The sequence below is a fragment of the Chlorocebus sabaeus genome, chromosome 27, assembly GCF_047675955.1.
Source record: "Chlorocebus sabaeus isolate Y175 chromosome 27, mChlSab1.0.hap1, whole genome shotgun sequence".
Lineage (NCBI taxonomy): Eukaryota > Metazoa > Chordata > Mammalia > Primates > Cercopithecidae > Chlorocebus > Chlorocebus sabaeus.
Genome location: NC_132930.1, coordinates 3,905,379 through 3,924,090, shown reverse-complemented (window position 1 = coordinate 3,924,090; position 18,712 = coordinate 3,905,379). Strand labels below are relative to the sequence as shown.

Genomic DNA, 18,712 nt, shown 5'->3' with positions numbered 1-18,712 from the left:
TCTTTTTTGTTGACTGCTTGTGTGTCTGTCCATGTTTTTTGCCCATTTTTAATGAGGTCATCTGTTTTTTGCTTATTATTTTGTTTAAGTTCCTTATAGATACTGGCTATTAGACCTTTGTTGAATGCATAGTTTTTAAATATTTTCTCCCATTCTGTAGGTTGTCTGTTTACTCAGTTGATAACTTCTTTTGCTATGCAGAAGTTAAGTTTAATTAGTCTCACTTTTTGTTTTTGTTGCCATTGCTTTGAGGACTTAAAAAATATGAAATGTCTCATGAATTTGCTTGTCATTCTTGAAGAGGGCCATGGTAATCTTCTCTGTATTATTCCAATTTTAGTATGTGTGTTGACAAAGTGAGCATTTATTTCTGAATTATAAAAATATTTTTGCAGAAATTATGGTTAGAGTCTAAGTTTCTTTTCAAATAAACATAATTTTAAAATCAGCATTTAGAAATCTTAAATGTATTTTTTTGAAAATTTTCCAGAATTACATTAGTGAAAATAAGTCTTTACAATTAATTATTCAGTTTTTAAATGTTATGAAAAGCTAATTCATTGTGAATACAAGAGGTTCCACTTAAAAATAATCCATAAAATGTTAAATTGATGATAACAGTTACAGTAAATTCAAGACATTTAGAATATTATCTGTCTCAAAAACTGGTCAAAACTTTATCAAAATATGTTTCATAAAGGTAAATCCATTTGTTTATTTCTATATTCTTGCTGAGAAGACCTAGAAAAAGCTGGAACAAAAAACAAATCTGTTTTATTATACCAAAGAACTCTCAAAGCAGAGAGAAATTACAAGGCCAAGGTCTGGGAGAGAAGGGAAGACTATGGAAAGAAATTGAGAAGTTGAGGCCATATTATCCCTAAAGGCGAATGTCAATTACACAGATTACTGAGAAGCTGAGAAGGCAAACAAAACATTTGACAGATTCATGTACAGCAAAGTCAAAAACTGTAGTCCAGCACCCACTAAGAATCAGAGGCTGTACTAAGAATCAGAGGCTGTGGTAAACATCTTAGGTTCAGGTTCAGGATCAAAAAGTACCTTATCTTTGGAATATTAGGAATAAGAGGGAAAGAAAACAGAGTATTTGGCATTAAAACTTTAAACAAAAGAATGTAGAAGAAAGATAGTAATAAAGATAAGAAGGTAAATTTATAAAATAGAAAATAAAGATACAATGGAGATGTGTCTACGACACCAAAACTAAGGTTCTTTGAAAATATAAATACGCTGTTAAATCTCTAGTAAGATTTATCAAGACAAATAGAGTCTTAACACAAATAATATTATGAATAAAAATGATGTAACTTTATAGATTCTATAGACACTTAAAAGGTCAAAAAGTGATGTTAATAAAAATGAATTGGAAAATGTATGCTAAATTAACATATTCATATATAAAATTACCATAATACACAAATGAATAAAAGAGAAAAATCTGAATAGTCCCCTAACTACTAAAAAATAAAAGTCAAATCTATAATTTAAAATTCTTCTGCAAAGAAAACTCCAGGCCCAGATAGTTTTACCCGAAAATTCTATCAAATGTTTTAAAAATAATATACATGTATTTATACACATAAACTATCCCAGAGAACAGAAGAAAAGAAAATAACTTCCAACTTATTTAATGAATCCAGCACAATTTTGATCTAAAACAAGCCAAGAACCTGAAAAGTAAGAAAGGGAATAGATGTCATGAGTTCTAAGTTAGAAGGTAGCAACAAAAAAAAAGAGAGAATGGAAAGAGTGAAAGGGCTTCTATATTGCTGGAGAAAATATTTGCCTCAGAATAAACAAGAGAGAACTTCTGTAAATCAAGAAGAAAATTTCAGACAGCTCAATAAATAAATAAAAGAGTCACTTGATTATCTAAATGGGAAATAAGCATTACAACGTCATTAGTAATGAGAGAAATACTGCTGAAACAATAATGGAAAGCACTGCACATAAACCAGAATTGCCAAAATTAACAATCTGACAATATCAACTTCTGGTTTGGGAAAGAACACACTAGCTGGTATTGGACTTAGCCTATTGATGTAAATAACTACGCAACTGCACATAATATATAAGGCTTCTGTTTTCAGACACTGGGTAATAGGCAACACCAGAATGAGACCCTTGAGAGAAGGAAAACACATAGTACAAGCTCCATGTTATCCTTGGTTTTATCCTGGGACACTTTCCAGAACATGGCAAGGGGAAGTGAAGCACCGTGAAGATTGGCAATTTATCTGGGTAGTAGCAGTGGAGCTTTCAGTTTGAAGACGTTAAAGCAATTGGAATTTTCATGGCAAAGTGCAGAAGAGGAAGAAGCTCCAGAAAGGGATAAGCAAAAATTCACATGGAGGTTATCCTAGGGTTCTAACTGAAGTATGGGTTGTGTATACTCAGAGGGTGGAATCCATGAAGCATAGCAGAAAGCAACTGTTAGAGCATCTGAAAGCCAAACAGAGGTTTAAAAACGTCATGCAGTGTCTGAAAATATTGGAGTTCACCATGCCTGGAAACACTGGAGTTCTACACAATCCAGAGTGAAAGTCTGCACTGAGCACATTGGACATGCAGCTGAACCTCAAAAAGTCATGATTTAGGTGAAAGAGCCGTATCCTAGAATTAAAGCCACAACTTAGAATTATGTTTACCCTAATAAAACCTAAAATCAAGCCAAACAGGATCAAGAGAATTTAATTGATTGTCATACAAAATTCAAAAACCTTTAAAATAACACAATATAACATAAACTCCTTAAAATGTATCAATAACAATGTCCAGAACACAATCAAAAATTACTGAACTTATAAAAAAATTAGATGTTAAACTCCTTGTTACTGTTCGTAGCTCACTGAGATTGTGTTCATTTTTTGAAATCAGTTTTCTACTTACGCTTCAGTGTGAATAATTTATTTTCAAATGTACTTAATTTCACAAATCTTTTCTTGTCTTATAAATAATGTACTGTCAAAGTTAAAATAAGTTTTTATTTATATTTTCACATTTTTATTTATTCATAGTTTTTTATTTCCAAGTCTTACATTTGGTTCTATTTTAGTTTCCTTATTGCTTCTGAAATTCTCCAGAAAGAAAGGGACCCACGTCTGGTGAGGGTCTTTGTGCTGATAAATCCCATGGTAGAAAGTCAAAAGTTTAAAGAGAGAAAAGACAGAGAGAGAGAGAGCATGCAAGAGGGGGTCAAACTTTTCCTTTTACTAGGAACCCACTCTTATGATAACAAACCACTCCCATAATAGCAGCGTTAATCCATTCATGAAAGCCATGCCCCCATGACCCACACTCATTCCTTTAAGCCTCACCTCCCAACACCTCCTCATTGGGAATCATGTTTTCAACATATGAACTTTGAGGGACACACTTAAGCTATAGCATGTGGTGAGAAACATCAATGCACAAATCCAAGCAGTAGAGCAAATGCTAAAATGAATACATATAAGGGAAACAACACCTGGGTACACTGTGATTATCTACTGGAAAGCAACAACAAATGGAAAATCTAAAAAGTATACAGAAGAAAAAAATAAAGACACATTATATTCAGGGAAACCATGACTAGAAAAAAAGGCTGATTTCTCATCATAACGATGAAGACCAAAACATAATGGAAGGTCATTTTTAAATTGCTGAATGACAAAAGAAGGAAGACATCAACAAAAATTCTACATACTTCAAAAATGAAAGTGAAACAATGATAGTTTTGGATAAATTATAGGTGAGATATTTCATCACCAGTAGGTTATACCTGTAATAAATGCTAATGGAAGTGCTTCAGAAAAACAATCCAACTTTTTATCTGATATTCTATAGGTTGAATCATGTCCCTCAAAAATTCATACGTCGAAGTCCTAACTTTAGTACCTCAAAATGCAAACTTGAAAATAGGATTATTTCAGATATAATTACTTAAGATGAAACCACATTGGAGTAGAGTGAATGAACCCCTAATTCAATATGACTGAAGTACCTATAAAAAGGGAAATTTAGACACATCTAATCTATGATTTCAGAAGCAAGTTAGTGGTCCATACGGGAGGAGGGAAGGTGTATAACATGAGACAGGTCACAACTGTTTCCTGGCTTAGATAATCACTATGGACATTCTTCACCTTGTGACAATTCATTAAGCTGTGTATTTCTAATTTATGTGTGTTTCTTTATAGATATTACATTCAGTAAATTTGAAAGAAAAACAAGTTAACAATGGAGCAAATGACAATGATATAATTCTACTCAAGAATTACACTAACACTCTTCTAAAGGGCAAATAATGTTTCTGTTAGTTTTTTTTTTTTTTTAACTTCAGAGTTGTGTGACCTTATCTATAGGAAGTACAATCTGTTGTACATAATAAAAACATAAATTTTAAAACACAATTCAGATCTTGCCATAGCCTACTGAAAACTCCCAGTGACTTCTTATTGCTAAGAACAAAAGCCACAGCATAAAAGCCTTCATATGAACTCTAAATTCCTCCTGAACCTTGCTTAAACATACTCAGCAGGCCTCCACTTCAGGGTGCCTCCCCTTTTTACTTAGTCTAGAGTGTTCTTACCTCACAAGTGTGTTCCCTTGCACCACTGTTTTAATTGTGGTGTTGCTCAAGTGGCACCTCCCCAGCAAAGTCTTATCTGAACATCCTATTTTAAATTTCACCCTCATCTACCAGGTACACTCTCTCTTCTTACTCAGCTTATTACTGGCATTATGTTTATGTATTTGCACGTAGGCACAAGAAATTTACCTGTGTGCACATCATTTCTTTGTTAGCATGTAAAATATGCCTGGCATAGAGAAGGCATTCTACATACTTTTGTGAAATGACTAAATGAATGAATACATGAGTTAATGCATGAATACAAGGCTTTCAGCAAAGGATTGGGAAAAAGACTGGAAAACTTTAATACAATTTACCAATGTCAAGACACTTTTACACTGTGGGTCCACCAGCCATAAGTTTAGCAAAGTGAAGGCAATTTTGTTTACACAAGGGGGCAAAGATGTGGAATTACTTATTAATTGAATTTCTGCAAACTAGAAAACACAGAAGCCATTGTTATTAATGCTATTAGCTGACTGCTCACATTTCGAGGTATAGCTCAGAGCACTCCCAGGGGAAAGAAAATTAAAAACCTTGTTAAGAATGTAGTATTCTGCAAAGGTTGTTGTTAACTGTTAATTAATTTTATCTTCTCTTGGTACTAAAATCTTTATCCCCTAGCCTAAGTATTCTTATACGACATCTTGTAGGCCTCTTTTAACTCACAAATCTATAATGAATTTTTTGAGAATAACTAAAACTAAATTGAGACTCCTCAGAATTGGATGTGTCTAATTGAAACACACTATATGTACATATAATTAGTGAAAAGGGGGTAAAAAATAATTTCTGATTCCTAACAATGGTCTCTAATCCAACATTATCAAGAAACAAATGTTGTCCTCTCTGAATTTTCTTCTTGGTGCATGGTTTGGCTACAGACATCTGCTGTCTATGCTAAATGTCTTCTTCTTCCTTCAGGAATCTTTCAGATTAATAATTACAAGCATACGATTTGAAGTTAGTCAGGATTGGCTCCAAGCCCCAGTCATGAAATCACTAGTTATGTTATCTTGAGTGACTTACCTAAATTCTTCAAGATCCAGTTCACCCTTTAAAAAAATGAGATTAACTGTACATATTTTTTATGATCATCCTTATTATGAGGCTTAAAAGCAATAAGATTGTGAAATATTCAACTCCGTACTTGGCATACAGTAATCATTCAGTAAATGTAAAGTAGTGTAAGAGCCAAAAAGAAATAATATATTTATAGGATAAAATAATTTAATATATTAAGCTTATGTACTTTCTCATATCAGACATTAAGTATTTAACATTTATTTGTTAATTCCAAAGGGAGACTTTGTTTTCTCTAGTAGCCTCTGCAACTTTCTGTCTTTTGTTAGAGGGCTCTGTGTCTATCACCAGCCACTCTGTGGGAATATAATTCTTTATTAAGTCAATAAGAGGCAAGATTTGTAATCCCCTTTTTGAAAGAACAGTCTCCTCTTGTTTGAGAAAGAGCTTTCCATGGTTCGGAGGCATTGCCACCATGGTACTTCCTGTGTGACAGTACCAAACTTTCCCCAGGAAAGAGTAAGTCAAGGAGCTATTAGTTCATCCAGTAATGCTCCTTGTCTGGGTTGCATGGGTTCCTATACACACGAATAGTGTCCTCTACTTGATATTTGGCTCAGATTTGCCAAGGGCTTTTGCTGTTGCATTACATTTGCTCAGTCTAGTTATGTCTCTTATATTTTGAGACTTGGAAATGGAATTTCAGCTCCTCAGTTCCAAAGGCACCACCTGAGGCTGTTGTGTGATTCAAGTATTTTCATCTCCTCCTGCTCTTTTGCTTTGAAATCAGTAAGGTTATGTGTAATCAAAGAACAAATATGATCGCTCAAAGGAAAATTAGTAGCTGGTAAATTTAGAACTAACCCCCCATATGCGACTTCACACAGAGATTGTTTTTCATCTTTCTCTGCATGTCACATAGCTCATCTAAATGAGAAGTACAAATGTTTTCAAAGGCAGCTCCATACATAGCTCAAAACTGTGAAATAATGGTGAAAAAGGAGTTTTTAATGTATTATCAGTTCTGCCCACCTGCCTTTCCACTGAACCCAAGATACATTAATGATGTGAATGTGCTTTTAATGATTTTTTATTAACTGGACAAAGTTACATCATTTAGAAAAGAGTATTTGAATATTCATAACATTATATAGTAAATGTGCATGATTGAGAAGGACAAATTCATCAGTAGTTGAATATCTACTTTACAGAAAATACTGTAATAGATTTTGTGAGAATACAAAGATGACTGAAAACAGTTGCTGACCTCAAGGATTACACCATCAAGTTGTGGACAAGGCATAACTCTATGGAACCATAACTTGCAAATACATATACTTCCATGCTAAAAACTCAAATTAGTTATTTGAGGAAAATCCCATTGTGTAAGCCAGAGTTTGCATTATGTATATCTGGGAAATATGCCATTTGAGTAAAAAAACCAATTCCTTTTTGCAAATGGTCTTAACATTGTGTGGAAGAAAGATTAGTAGGGGAAAAAAGTCCCAAACATCAACTCAAGAGATTACTTGTTGTAAACTGGACGTTTTGCTAACTCTCAAGGTTTTACATATCTATGTTTTACATATCCCATCACCTACCATCTCTAGTGGGCAGAGACACTTTAGTCCCAGTCCTGCTTTCAGACCTATTGTGCACTTGCATCCCTGTTTCCCTGCTAGGTTCTCACTAAGGCTCAATTTCCCACTCTGGAATCCATTATTAATTCTGTTGCCTTCATACATTCTCAATTTGGAGCTCTACTTTCCTGAGTTCTACCTTTATATGATGTTTGAATTTTTTCCAGAGTATGCCTTTATTCTTGGCCTCAGTCCCTTTTCTCGCATTATTAGTGTTTTCTTTTTTTCTGTTTGCTGCCTTAGTGAAAATGTAAAAGTTCATAACCACATGAAGCATTAGAAACCACTTTTCTGGAGCTATTACTCATGACATGATGGTTGATTTATAGCAGTGAGTCTTATTCAAATACTAATATACACAGGAAGAACCAAATAAGTCCTAATTTATAAAAATTAAAATGAACTAGAACAACATTTCAAAGAGAGTTCCACAGGTATCACAAGAAGTGCCTGGTATATTTGTAAATGATCAATTTTGATTATAAATGACTATAAATTTAGAAAAGATATATATCTTTATGTCTGGGATGGTCTAGAACTTTCAGGGGTTATAAAAAATCTTAGTTCCTGAAGATGAATAGGATTGAGAAGGTGAAGAGTGTTGTTCTAGTTGAAGGAAATCTATGAATAATGGTGTATACATAAATGTTTTGTAAGTTGAACTTCACTAAGAATAATAGGATGTATGCAACTGAGGCCTAACTCTGCCAGAATTCTAGGCTTGGATCTGATTTTTCTTTCCTCTGTTTCCCAGGTGAATTCTTGGCAATATATGGAGAGTATTTGTATGTATATGAGAGAGGATGGTGGTGGGGAGGATGGTGGGGAGAGAGGGAGAATGTATGTCTGCGTGTGTGTTTGTGTGTGTATGTGTGTGTGCATGTGTGTGTGAGCACCCATAGGTTTCTTCACGAGGTAGTCAGATACTGTTTCATTATGTGCCTCTGTGCTGACTGTGGGGATTTCATTCAATTGAAAAGTAAATGTAATAAAGCTGTAGAGAAAGGAATACTACTATATTAAAGGATAAGCTTTGAAATATATTCCAAAGAACACTGTTAGGGGCTTAGGGGAAATCTCATTTCACTTGCTAACTTTTCTAATTCAGGCCAGGTATATAACCTGTCTGCTGAGAGGATAAAGCTATGCTTAATAAGCCTGAGTGAGACCAGTCAACACCAAGCAGAAAATGATGACCTTTCTCGTCCCTTTTGTTTTCAGCAACAACGTGAAGGTTAAATAGTGGGGTGTCTGTTATATCATTGACACTATAAGTATAAATATTAAATAATGTGCTCACCTCATTGTCATTTCTAGTTCTTTTCATGGGTGTTTTGTGGCAACTAGGGCTACTCATGCCATACTTTTCATGGGACTATTTCAATACTTTGCATTGACCTATCTGATTTATAATTTTTCTGCATACAGATACTCCTTTTTTTCTAGGCATTTTAGCTTTGCTTGCCCCCATCAAGGTTTTCTTCACTTGTTTTCTCCATTGTGTATTCTGCAGTCTCAGATTTACTCATTGCTCATTCATTACTCTTTGAGAAAACAGAAAATACATCATAGAGATGAAAAAATAGTAGAATCAGAGATGGAAGTGAAAGATGGCAATGTGATAATTATACCTCTAATTCTTTTCTTCTAGGCTCCAGAAATTTTAAAACTCTCAGGCTTTCTTAGGGCCTTCCCACAAACAAGTTTGAGGGGAAAAAACTGCTGATGACATCCCAAAAAATGGCATTATTATTTCCTTACATAAGACAAACAAAAAGTCTTTAGAGACCGAACAGCAAAGATGATGAGCAACAGAAGCCTATTCAATACTATCAGATCTAAGTCCCTTTCAAGAGCACCTTACTCTCTCTCTAAAGGGCACAATCTTCTTGTCTTCAACTCTACTGGAGAGTAGTTTAGGGAATGCAATTTTTCTACATCTGTAAGTCCTTTTTTTTCACATGAACAATTGAAAAACAACATCATTCTTTCATCTTGTTTCCAAGGACTCTTGAGAAAATGGATGGCCATTATATTTTTCTGTAATATTCAGGTTAAGCCATAGTTGCAATTCTGCCTTGTAAATGGCGTAAATAAAAAAGGCAACAATCATAGATGGATGACAATCTCCATGATTCTAGAGTGTGAATTTGAGATAGCAAGTACAGCAGCAGCACTCAATATGTGAATCATGGAAGATACATGTGAGTGCATCCAATGACTACTCCTAACTCCATGTCATAAATCAGTAAACCAGAGCCCAAAGAAATGAAGTGCTATGACTTGACTTCACAGTTTTCTCCATGATTGTTGAGTGAGAATTCAACTCAAGACCCTGGTTTCCTATGATAAATACTTCAAGAAGTAATGTTATATTCACCTATGAAAAATATAGCTCAAAGTACAGAGGTTTTACAATATAAATGCATTTTGAGTTTGCATTTTAATATATTTCATAATTTCTTCATTTTCTTCAAGCAAACCTGAAAATGAGAAAGGAGCCAAAAGAAAACTTTATCTTCTACCAATTATGCAAACGATTCTTTAATAGTCTACTAACTAAATATTTTTGGTAATTATTATTTACACTAAAATCTCTAGTCACGTCACCATGGGAAGGTCTTTAACAGAAGAGCTCCAGAAAATAGATGCTACTTTTATTGGGAGGGTCTTCAAGAAGAACCTATTGCCTTCCCAGGCTTTTTGGTTATGTTAATGAAGTAATATGAAATTTATGAAAATAAGTTGAAATAATGCATTGCTAGTCTGATAAATCTAGAAGAAAAATAATTCCAGATGCATTAATGAACCTTTATGAGAATATTGAACCACACTTAAATAGTCTGTCTTTCCAGAGAACTCGGAGAAATGTGTTATATGAGGACACATTTCATCTTAGTCAGAAGTGGGCATTAATCAGTCTATCAAGTATTTTTAAACCTCTGTTTGGCTTTCAGATCCTCTAACAGTTGCTTTCTGCTATACTTTATGGATTCTATCCTTTGAGTGTACACAACCCAGACCTCAGCTAGAACCCAAGGATAACCTCCATGCAGATTTCTGCTTATTCATTTCTGGGTCTTCTTCCTCTTCAGCACTCTGCCTTGCAAATTCCAATTGCTTTAACATCGTCAAACTGGACGCTCTATCTCTACTGCCCAGAGAGACTGCCAATCTTCATGGTGCTTCACGACCCTGTGACATGTTCTGGAAAGCATCCCAGGGCAAAACCAAGGATAACATGGAATTCATGCCATGTGTTTTCCTTCTCTCAAGGGTCTCATTCTGGTGTCACCTGTTACCCAGTGTCTGAAAACAGAAACTTTATATGTTGTGTGCAGTTGTATGGTTATTTACATCAACAGGCTAAGTCCAATACCAGCTAGTGTGTTCTCTCCTGAAGCAGAAGTTGATATTGTCAGACTGTTAGCCCATATGTGTCTATTGTGCCTGTGGCATGGAGGAAGCCTAATGTCATGAGACAAACACTAAGCTAGAAGTCATAATAAACTCAGTTCAAGTCTTAAAATGCCATTTCTTACGTGTATGACTCTGGAAATGCCGTTTACCTTCTTTTAGCTTCAGTTTCACCTCTGCCAAAGAGAACAATATTACTTATCTCATAGGAGAAAGTGAGGTTTCAACAAGATGGATATAGGACCGACACATTAGTTCTATATTTTTTTAATTTAAAGTTGACATGATTTTGAAAACTCAGGATAAGTGACTCCTAAAATAACTCTTGAATATGAAATACTGTAATTTGAAATAACTTTAATCATTTGAAGAAGCCCCAGAATGTTGCCCACACCCCAAGAAAGTTATCTTAATCCCTAGTCAATCAAATGAACAAAACATATAATAAAATAATTAAATGTATAATGCTGCCTTTAAACTCAAAATCTGCCAGTGACTTCAGAGCATACAATTATAGGAAATAAAGGAAACTTAGCAATGTATTTCTTGAGATATAAGTAAATATAATTGTATATTTAAAATGTAACATCATGACTGTGGTAACAAATCTAATAATTCCAATAAGGCACGGGACTGAGTTGTTAAGTTGCAAACAGACAAAGAGGGTGGGCTACCATGAAAACAGCATGAGAACCAGACATCCATTGATTCAAATAGTTTCCTTCCATGTGTTATATGACACTGGATATGTTATTTGACCTTTCTGGCCTCAAATGCATTTTCCACAAAATAGAGAAAATAATATCTAATCAGTAATGTCAACACGAGAGTAACACGGGTTATGATATGTAATATCTCTGGCACAAAGTAGGTATTCTGCCATTATTGGCAAATTTCCACCATCCTTAAAAAGTTTTTCAATTTTTTTGTCTCATAAAGGACATAATAAACAAGAGTTTTTTAAAATAATATTAGTTTAATCCATTAGTTTGCCAGTAAATAAATGGGATTCAGTAATAAAAAGGGGCAAACATTATCTCCACACTTGAGGAACTGTGATAGTGTCTTGCATACATCATTTAGAAATTGTTCCCAATATGTTGCATGCATTGATCAAAGGATTTTTCTGTGCTAGAAATAAACAGAACCTGGAGCAAAAGAATGTATTTCTTCAAATATACCTTTGCATAAATAAACAAAAGTATTCCTGTGTGTAACATTTTATTTCCCATGTAGCACAGGTATGCCCTTAAGTTGCAAGTTTAGGCATTAATAATATTATCTAGTAGTAGTAGTAATAGTTATTAATTTAACCCTTACTTATGAAAGGAAAATGCCATTTCTCACTCCAAGTATCCAAGATCAGAAATTTGGAAAGCATACTTATAGACTTTCCTCAGTCCTTCATTTATTCTACCCTAGTGGGAGTGAAGTGAAAACTGATGGGTAACTTTGGGAAGAATAACTATAACTTCTTGGCTTATTTTCACTTTTTTCTTTGGTTAAAAAGTCTATCCTCAAAGAGAATACATTTTCTTCTTTTCTCTATGCAACCCATGAATGGGAGAGGATGTCTATTTCTCAAATTCTGAATTGCCAAGTAGTGCGCTTGGCTAACCAACCTAGAGGTACAATTGCCAACCCAGTCTCTGACATTATTTTGGCTTCCATTTTGATTTTTTCCTCCTAACTTGTTCAGTTTTTACCAGGGATGAGGGGGTGAAATAATAATTTTAAGTGGCTTTATTGACCCTAAACCCTAAATACATAGGCCAGAAATATTAAAAAAATAAAACCAAAGAGTAGAATTTGGGGTAGCAAAACATACACTTGGAGAAACAATTAGTAGCTTAAAGACAAGTGGTTTGGGCCTTGGTCTTCTCTTGTAGGTAATCTTCAGAGGTTAATTTTAGGTCCAGATGGGTTTTAAGACCCTGACATTGACCAAATTGAAAATTTTAACCCCATCCCATAGTATTTTGACTGTGGTAGTTGATTGCAACTCGCTGTGTTTTTGTCCAAGGGAAAAAAAACACTATTGAGATTTAAACAAAGGCCCCTGGATCTAAGGAAAGACTACAAGGGGGGTGCCAATGAGAGATTATTTGTAACGGGGAAAAGAAGATGGGAGCCTCAGCTAGGATCGACGAGGCCACTCAGCTGTCAGCAGAGGCAGACTCTATCAGAAAGAGTCAAAGCTCCAGGGCCTTAGCAAGAATAGGGATCCAGATTCGGGATGCTGCAGACCCTTCTTCAGGTGCAGCTTTTTCTAAGGAAGCATGGCTAAGGCAAATGTTCCATTGCAAGGAATAGGCCTCTTAGATCATAGGAGACAAACAGTCTTTGCTGCTTTTAAATTGCTGGGTAGTGAAGTTCTGCATATGTCTCTGAGTATTAGAGATGTTTTAGTTTTAAACTGTTATTGATAGACATCTCTAGACCAGATGCTCCAAATTCCATTCTGCATGTAGGGCCAAGAAAATAATAGTAGGAGGGCATATCATGAGGAATGCCATAAACTCAAAAAACAATTTGCTATTTCGTGGTTTTAGGGTGGCACTGGATTGGACATCTCCAGTTTGAGGAGGAAATTTTGTTAGGAGTAGGTTTCTTGGCGAGAGGCACTGGAAATAACCATTCTGGCATAAGACTGAAAATATGTACTTACAAGAGTAGGCACCTTGCAACTGAGTTGCCACCCTTGAAAACTTCTAAACTTCATAAGTAGACTGCGTGTCACTTTTGGAAACAAGAGGCCAGTGCATAAACTGATTATCCCTTCAGAAATGTGATTGCAGGACACCAAAATTAACTTCTTGCTAGGAGAGTTCTCCCAATTGAGTTTAAATTTACAAGTCATGGATTTAGAATTTAGAACACCTGGAACAGTCTGAGTGGCATCCTGGCAAGACTACAACCAAAACAATTACCTTCTCCAGTCAAAAGGAATTTCTTCTCTGGTCTTTGGCATCATTAAACACTTAGTTTTGCAAACATATTTTTTTTTTCCTGGAATAACAGCTTTAGAAATAACTATTCACTTCTTACCTTAATTGGAAATATATAATGATTTTTGTTTCTTATTAACTCTTTGAACTCTACAAAGAGAGGCCCTACAAATACTTTTCAGACCATTAAACATTTTTTACTTATGCTAGAGAAAAACAATGTAACTGCTGATAGAAATCAGTTCTACTCCAGCATGAAGAATAATTCTGGCTGGGACCGAACTGAAGAAGCTGAAGATATTCAATATTGTACTTTTATTTCTTTGAATTTTGATTAAAAGAGTAACAGAACTTGATTTTTTGTACTATGAAAGTGGCTAATATATTTAGACTTTAATTTCTCTCTGAGAAGGTAATATTGGGATCAATTTTGCTTACAAAAATTAGCATCTTGACACTGGCATCTTGAAATATCTTAATGTTGTTTAATTTCACTACAGAATCTCTAATATATTATGTTATAGGCCAGAAAAAATCTTGAATAGAAATAGATTATGCAGTGAACTTGGACCTTAGTTATTAAATGGCCTTAGATTGGGTTTCATTAACACATGATTTTAATCCATTTCTGAACTTTGGAGATAAGCTCTATATTGTCCACATCTGATCCCAAGGAAACGCTCAAAAGAACAGTGGTTAGTATGTTGGAGTGACATCTTGAAAATGAGAGACTGTCCAAATACAGCACACTGCTAATCACTTTCCTTGAGAGATGATAGGCCCCCATTTTATCAAACCCCATGCTTTTATTGGAGCGAAAACCAGGGTGACCCTTTACTCCTAGTTCCATGAGGAAAGATTTCCTTGAACATTCCTGGCCTCTTCTACTGTCACAGAGAGGAATAAGAGCCACAAGCCTGTGTTCAAATCCTACCTCCTTTACTTAGTAATTGTGTGGCACTGAGAAAAATTAACCTCCCTCTGCTTTCCATCTCTCACTTACAGAATGTGGACATCAAACATGTTTACAAAGATGTTGTATGGATTAAATCAAATTCTACATGTAAAGTGTTTAGAACAGTGCCTATCCAAAGTACTGTGTAAGTGTTAGCTACTATTTGTCAAATCTCTCTACATTTTCTTTATTGTTTAACTTTTACTTTAAGCTCAGCAGCACATGTGTAGTGGGTAAATTTGTGTCATGGGGCTTGTTGTACAAATTATTTCATCACCCAAGTATTAAGCCTAGTGTTCATTAGTTATTTTATCTGATCCTCTCCCAGCCCTCACCCTCTGACAGGCCCCAGTACATGTTGTTCCTGACCATGTGTCCATGTGTTCTCATCATTTAGCTCCCACGTATAAGTGAGTACATGTGATACTTGATGATACGCTTTGGCTGTATCCCCACCCAAATCTTATCTTGAATTATAGTTCCTATAATCCCCGTGTGTCATGGAGGGACCTGATGTAAGGTAACTGAATCATGGGGACAGTTACCCCTATGCTTCTGTTCTCATGATAGTGAGTGAGTTCTCATGAGATCCGATTATTTTATAAGGTGCTTTTCTTTCTTATGTTTGGCACTTCTTCCTGCTGTCATGCGAAAAAGGATGCGTTTACTTCCCCTTCTGCCATGATTATAAGTTTTCTGAGGCCTCCACAGCCATGTTGAACTGTGAATCAATTAAATCCCTTTCCTTTATAAATATACCCAGTCTCGGGTATCTCTTTAATAGCAGTGTGAGAACAGGCTAATACACTTGGTTTTCTGTTCCTGTGTTAGTCTGCTAAGGATAACGGCCTCCAGCTCCATTCATTCCCTGAAAAAGATGTGATCTTGTTCTTTTTTTACGACAGCATAGTATTACATAGTATATATGTACCACATTTTCTTTATCCAATCTGTCACTGATGGGCATTTAGGTTGATTCCGTGTCTTTGCTATTGTGAATAGTGCTGCAATGAATATACACAAGCATGTGTTTTTATAATGGAACAATTTCTATTCCTTTGGGTATATACCCAGTAATGGGATTGCTGGGTCTAATGATATTATGTCCTTAGGTCTTTGAGTAATTGCCACACTGTCTTCCACAATGGTTGAATTAATTTACACTTTCACCAACAGTGTATAAGTGTTCCTTTTTCTCTGCAACCTCAAAAGCATCTGTTATTTTTTGACTTTTTAGTAATAGCCATTCTGACTGGTGTGAGATGGTATTTCACTGTGGTTTTGATTTGCATTTCTCTAATGATCAGTGGTGTTGACCTTTATTTCATAAAATTGTTGTCCTCATGTATGCCTTCTTTTGAAAAGTGTCTGTTCATGTCCTTTACCCACTTTTTAATGAGGTTGCTTGGTTTTGTTTCTTGTAAATTTGTTTAAATTTCTTATAGATTCTGGATGTTAGACTTTTGTTGGATGCATAGTTTGCAAAAATATTCTCCCATTATGTAAGTATATGTTTACTCTGTGGTAGCTTTTTGTTTTGTTTTGTTTTGTTTTTGTTTTGTTTTGTTTGTTTTTCTCTACAGAAGCTCTTTAGTTTAATTAGATCTCATTTGTCAATGTTTGCTGCTATATACCAATAGATGTTGAACACATATACCAATAGATGTTGAAACAACATCTATTGAACCAACTATACTAACTATACAAATAGATATGAACCAACTATACCAATAGATGTTGAACACATATATAATTTTTGAACTTCTAATTACAATTATAATCAAATTGAAGAACAATAAAGTTATTTAAATATAACAAAGACTTTACTAAAACAACAATTATTACCATAAATAGAGATACCAAAACCATTTTATTTAAATTCAAAAACTATCCAGGGGTGCCCATCATCACCATTATTATCCAATATTGCCTCAGAGCTTATAGAAACTGCAATAAAGAAGTAAAATAATATTTTTAAATATAAAATAAAATAAATAAGACTTTTGTGGATGATATTCTATATATACAAAACCCAAATATTCTTGTCAAAAGGTAAACTGATAGAATAAAATAGATGACAAATTGCTTGAACATTTAATAAAAATCAGTAATGGAAGTTTCTAAGTGATGAACCAATTTCTAAGTTAGTATTGAGCTTTCAGCAGAAGAAGAAAGCAAAATACTTTTTCATTCATATTAACTATAAAAATTATAAAATGCACATGAATAAGTATAATAATAAGGGTATGGGATCTATATGTATAAAATCTTATTGAATGACATAGAACACATGAGCCAATTAAAATCAGATCATATTCTTGAACAGGAAGCCTTATCATTAATATGCCAGTGGTTCAAAATTCATTAGTAAATGCTAATATAATTCTAGTAGAATCCCAGGAGAGCTAGATTTCTGGGGAAGGAAAAAGAGAAGTTTGAGGTAAACTGGTAGAAAAGACAACAACAACAAATCCTTATAGTTTACACAGAAGACGGGTGATTTCTGCATTTTCAACCGAGGTACCTGGCTCATCTCACTAGGGAGTGCCAGACAATCGGTGCTGGTCAGCTGCTGCAGCCCGACCAGCGAGAGCTGAAGCAGGGCGAGGCATCGCTTCACCTGGGAAGCACAAGGGGGAAGGAAATCCTTTTTCCTAGCCAGGGGAACTGAGACACACAACACCTGGAAAATCGGGTAACTCCCACCCCAATACTGCGATTTACCAAGGGTCTTAGCAAAGGGGCACACCAGGAGATTATATCCCACACATGGCCAGGAGGGTCCCACGCTGATGGAGCCTCCCTCATTGCAAGCACAGCAGTCTGACATCTAACTGCAAGGCAGCAGCGAGGCTAGGGGAGGGGCGCCCGCCATTGCTGAGGCTTAAGTAGGTAAACAAAGCTGCTGGGAAGCTCGAACTGGGTGGAGCCCACAGCAGCTCAAGGAGGCCTGCCTGTCTCTGTAGACTCCACCTCTGGGGACGGGGCACAGCTAAACAAAAAACAGCAGAAACCTCTGCAAATGCAAACGACCCTGTCTGACAACTTTGAAAAAAGCAGTGGATCTCCAAACATGGAGGTTGAGATCTGAGAACGGACAGACTGCCTGCTCAAGTGGGTCCCTGACCCCTGAGTAGCCTAACTGGGAGACATCCCCCACTAGGTCCAGACAAACACCCTACACCTCACACGGCAGGGTACACCCCTGAGACGAAGCTTCCAAAACAAGAATCAGATAGGTACACTCACTGTTCAGCAATATTCTATCTTCTGCAGCCTCTGCTGCTGATACCCAGGCAATCAGGGTCTGAATTTGACCTCAAGCAATCTCCAACAGACCTACAGCTGAGGGTACTGACTGTTAGAAGGAAAACTAACAGGAAGGACACCCACACCAAAAGCCCATCAGTATGTCACCATCATCAAAGACTAAAGGCAGATAAAACCACAAAGATGGGGAAAAAACAGGGCAGAAAAGCTGGAAATTCAAAAAATAAGAGCGCATCTCCCCCTCCAAAGGAACACAGCTCATCGCCAGCAACGGATCAAAGCTGGGCAGAAAATGACTTTGACGCGTTGAGAGAAGAAGGCTTCAGTCCATCAAACTTCTCAGAGCTAAAGGAGGAATTACGTACCCAGCACAAATAAACTAAAAAGCTTGAAAAAAGAATGGAAGAATGGATAAATAGAGTAATCAATGCAGAGAGGGCCATAAATGAACCAGCAGAGATAAAAACCATGACATGAGAAATACGTGACAAATACACAAGCTTCAGTAACCGACTCGATCAACTGGAAGAAAGAGTATCAGCGATTGAGGATCAAATGAATGAAATGAAGTAAGAAGAGAAGTCTAAAGAAAAAAAGAGGAAAAAGAAACGAATAAAGCCTTCAAGAAGTATGGGATTATGTGAAAAGACCAAATCTACGTCTGATTGGGGTGCCTGAAAGTAAGGGGGAACATGGAACCAAGTTGGAAAACACGCTTCAGGATATCATCCAGGAGAACTTCCCCAACCTAGTAAGGCAGGCCAACATTCAAATTCAGGAAATACAGAGAATGCCACAAAGATACTCCTTGAGAAGAGCAACTCCA

At 35.7% G+C, this 18,712-nt stretch overlaps 1 non-coding gene across 1 annotated transcript; it reads right to left on the bottom strand.

The window, feature by feature from the left end:
• Nucleotides 1-258: 258 nt before the first annotated feature.
• On the bottom strand, nt 259-364 carry LOC119627818 (U6 spliceosomal RNA). The gene has a single exon (XR_005244040.1). It is a non-coding gene; the product is annotated as a U6 spliceosomal RNA (small nuclear RNA).
• Between the last annotated feature and the right edge of the window lie 18,348 nt (nt 365-18,712).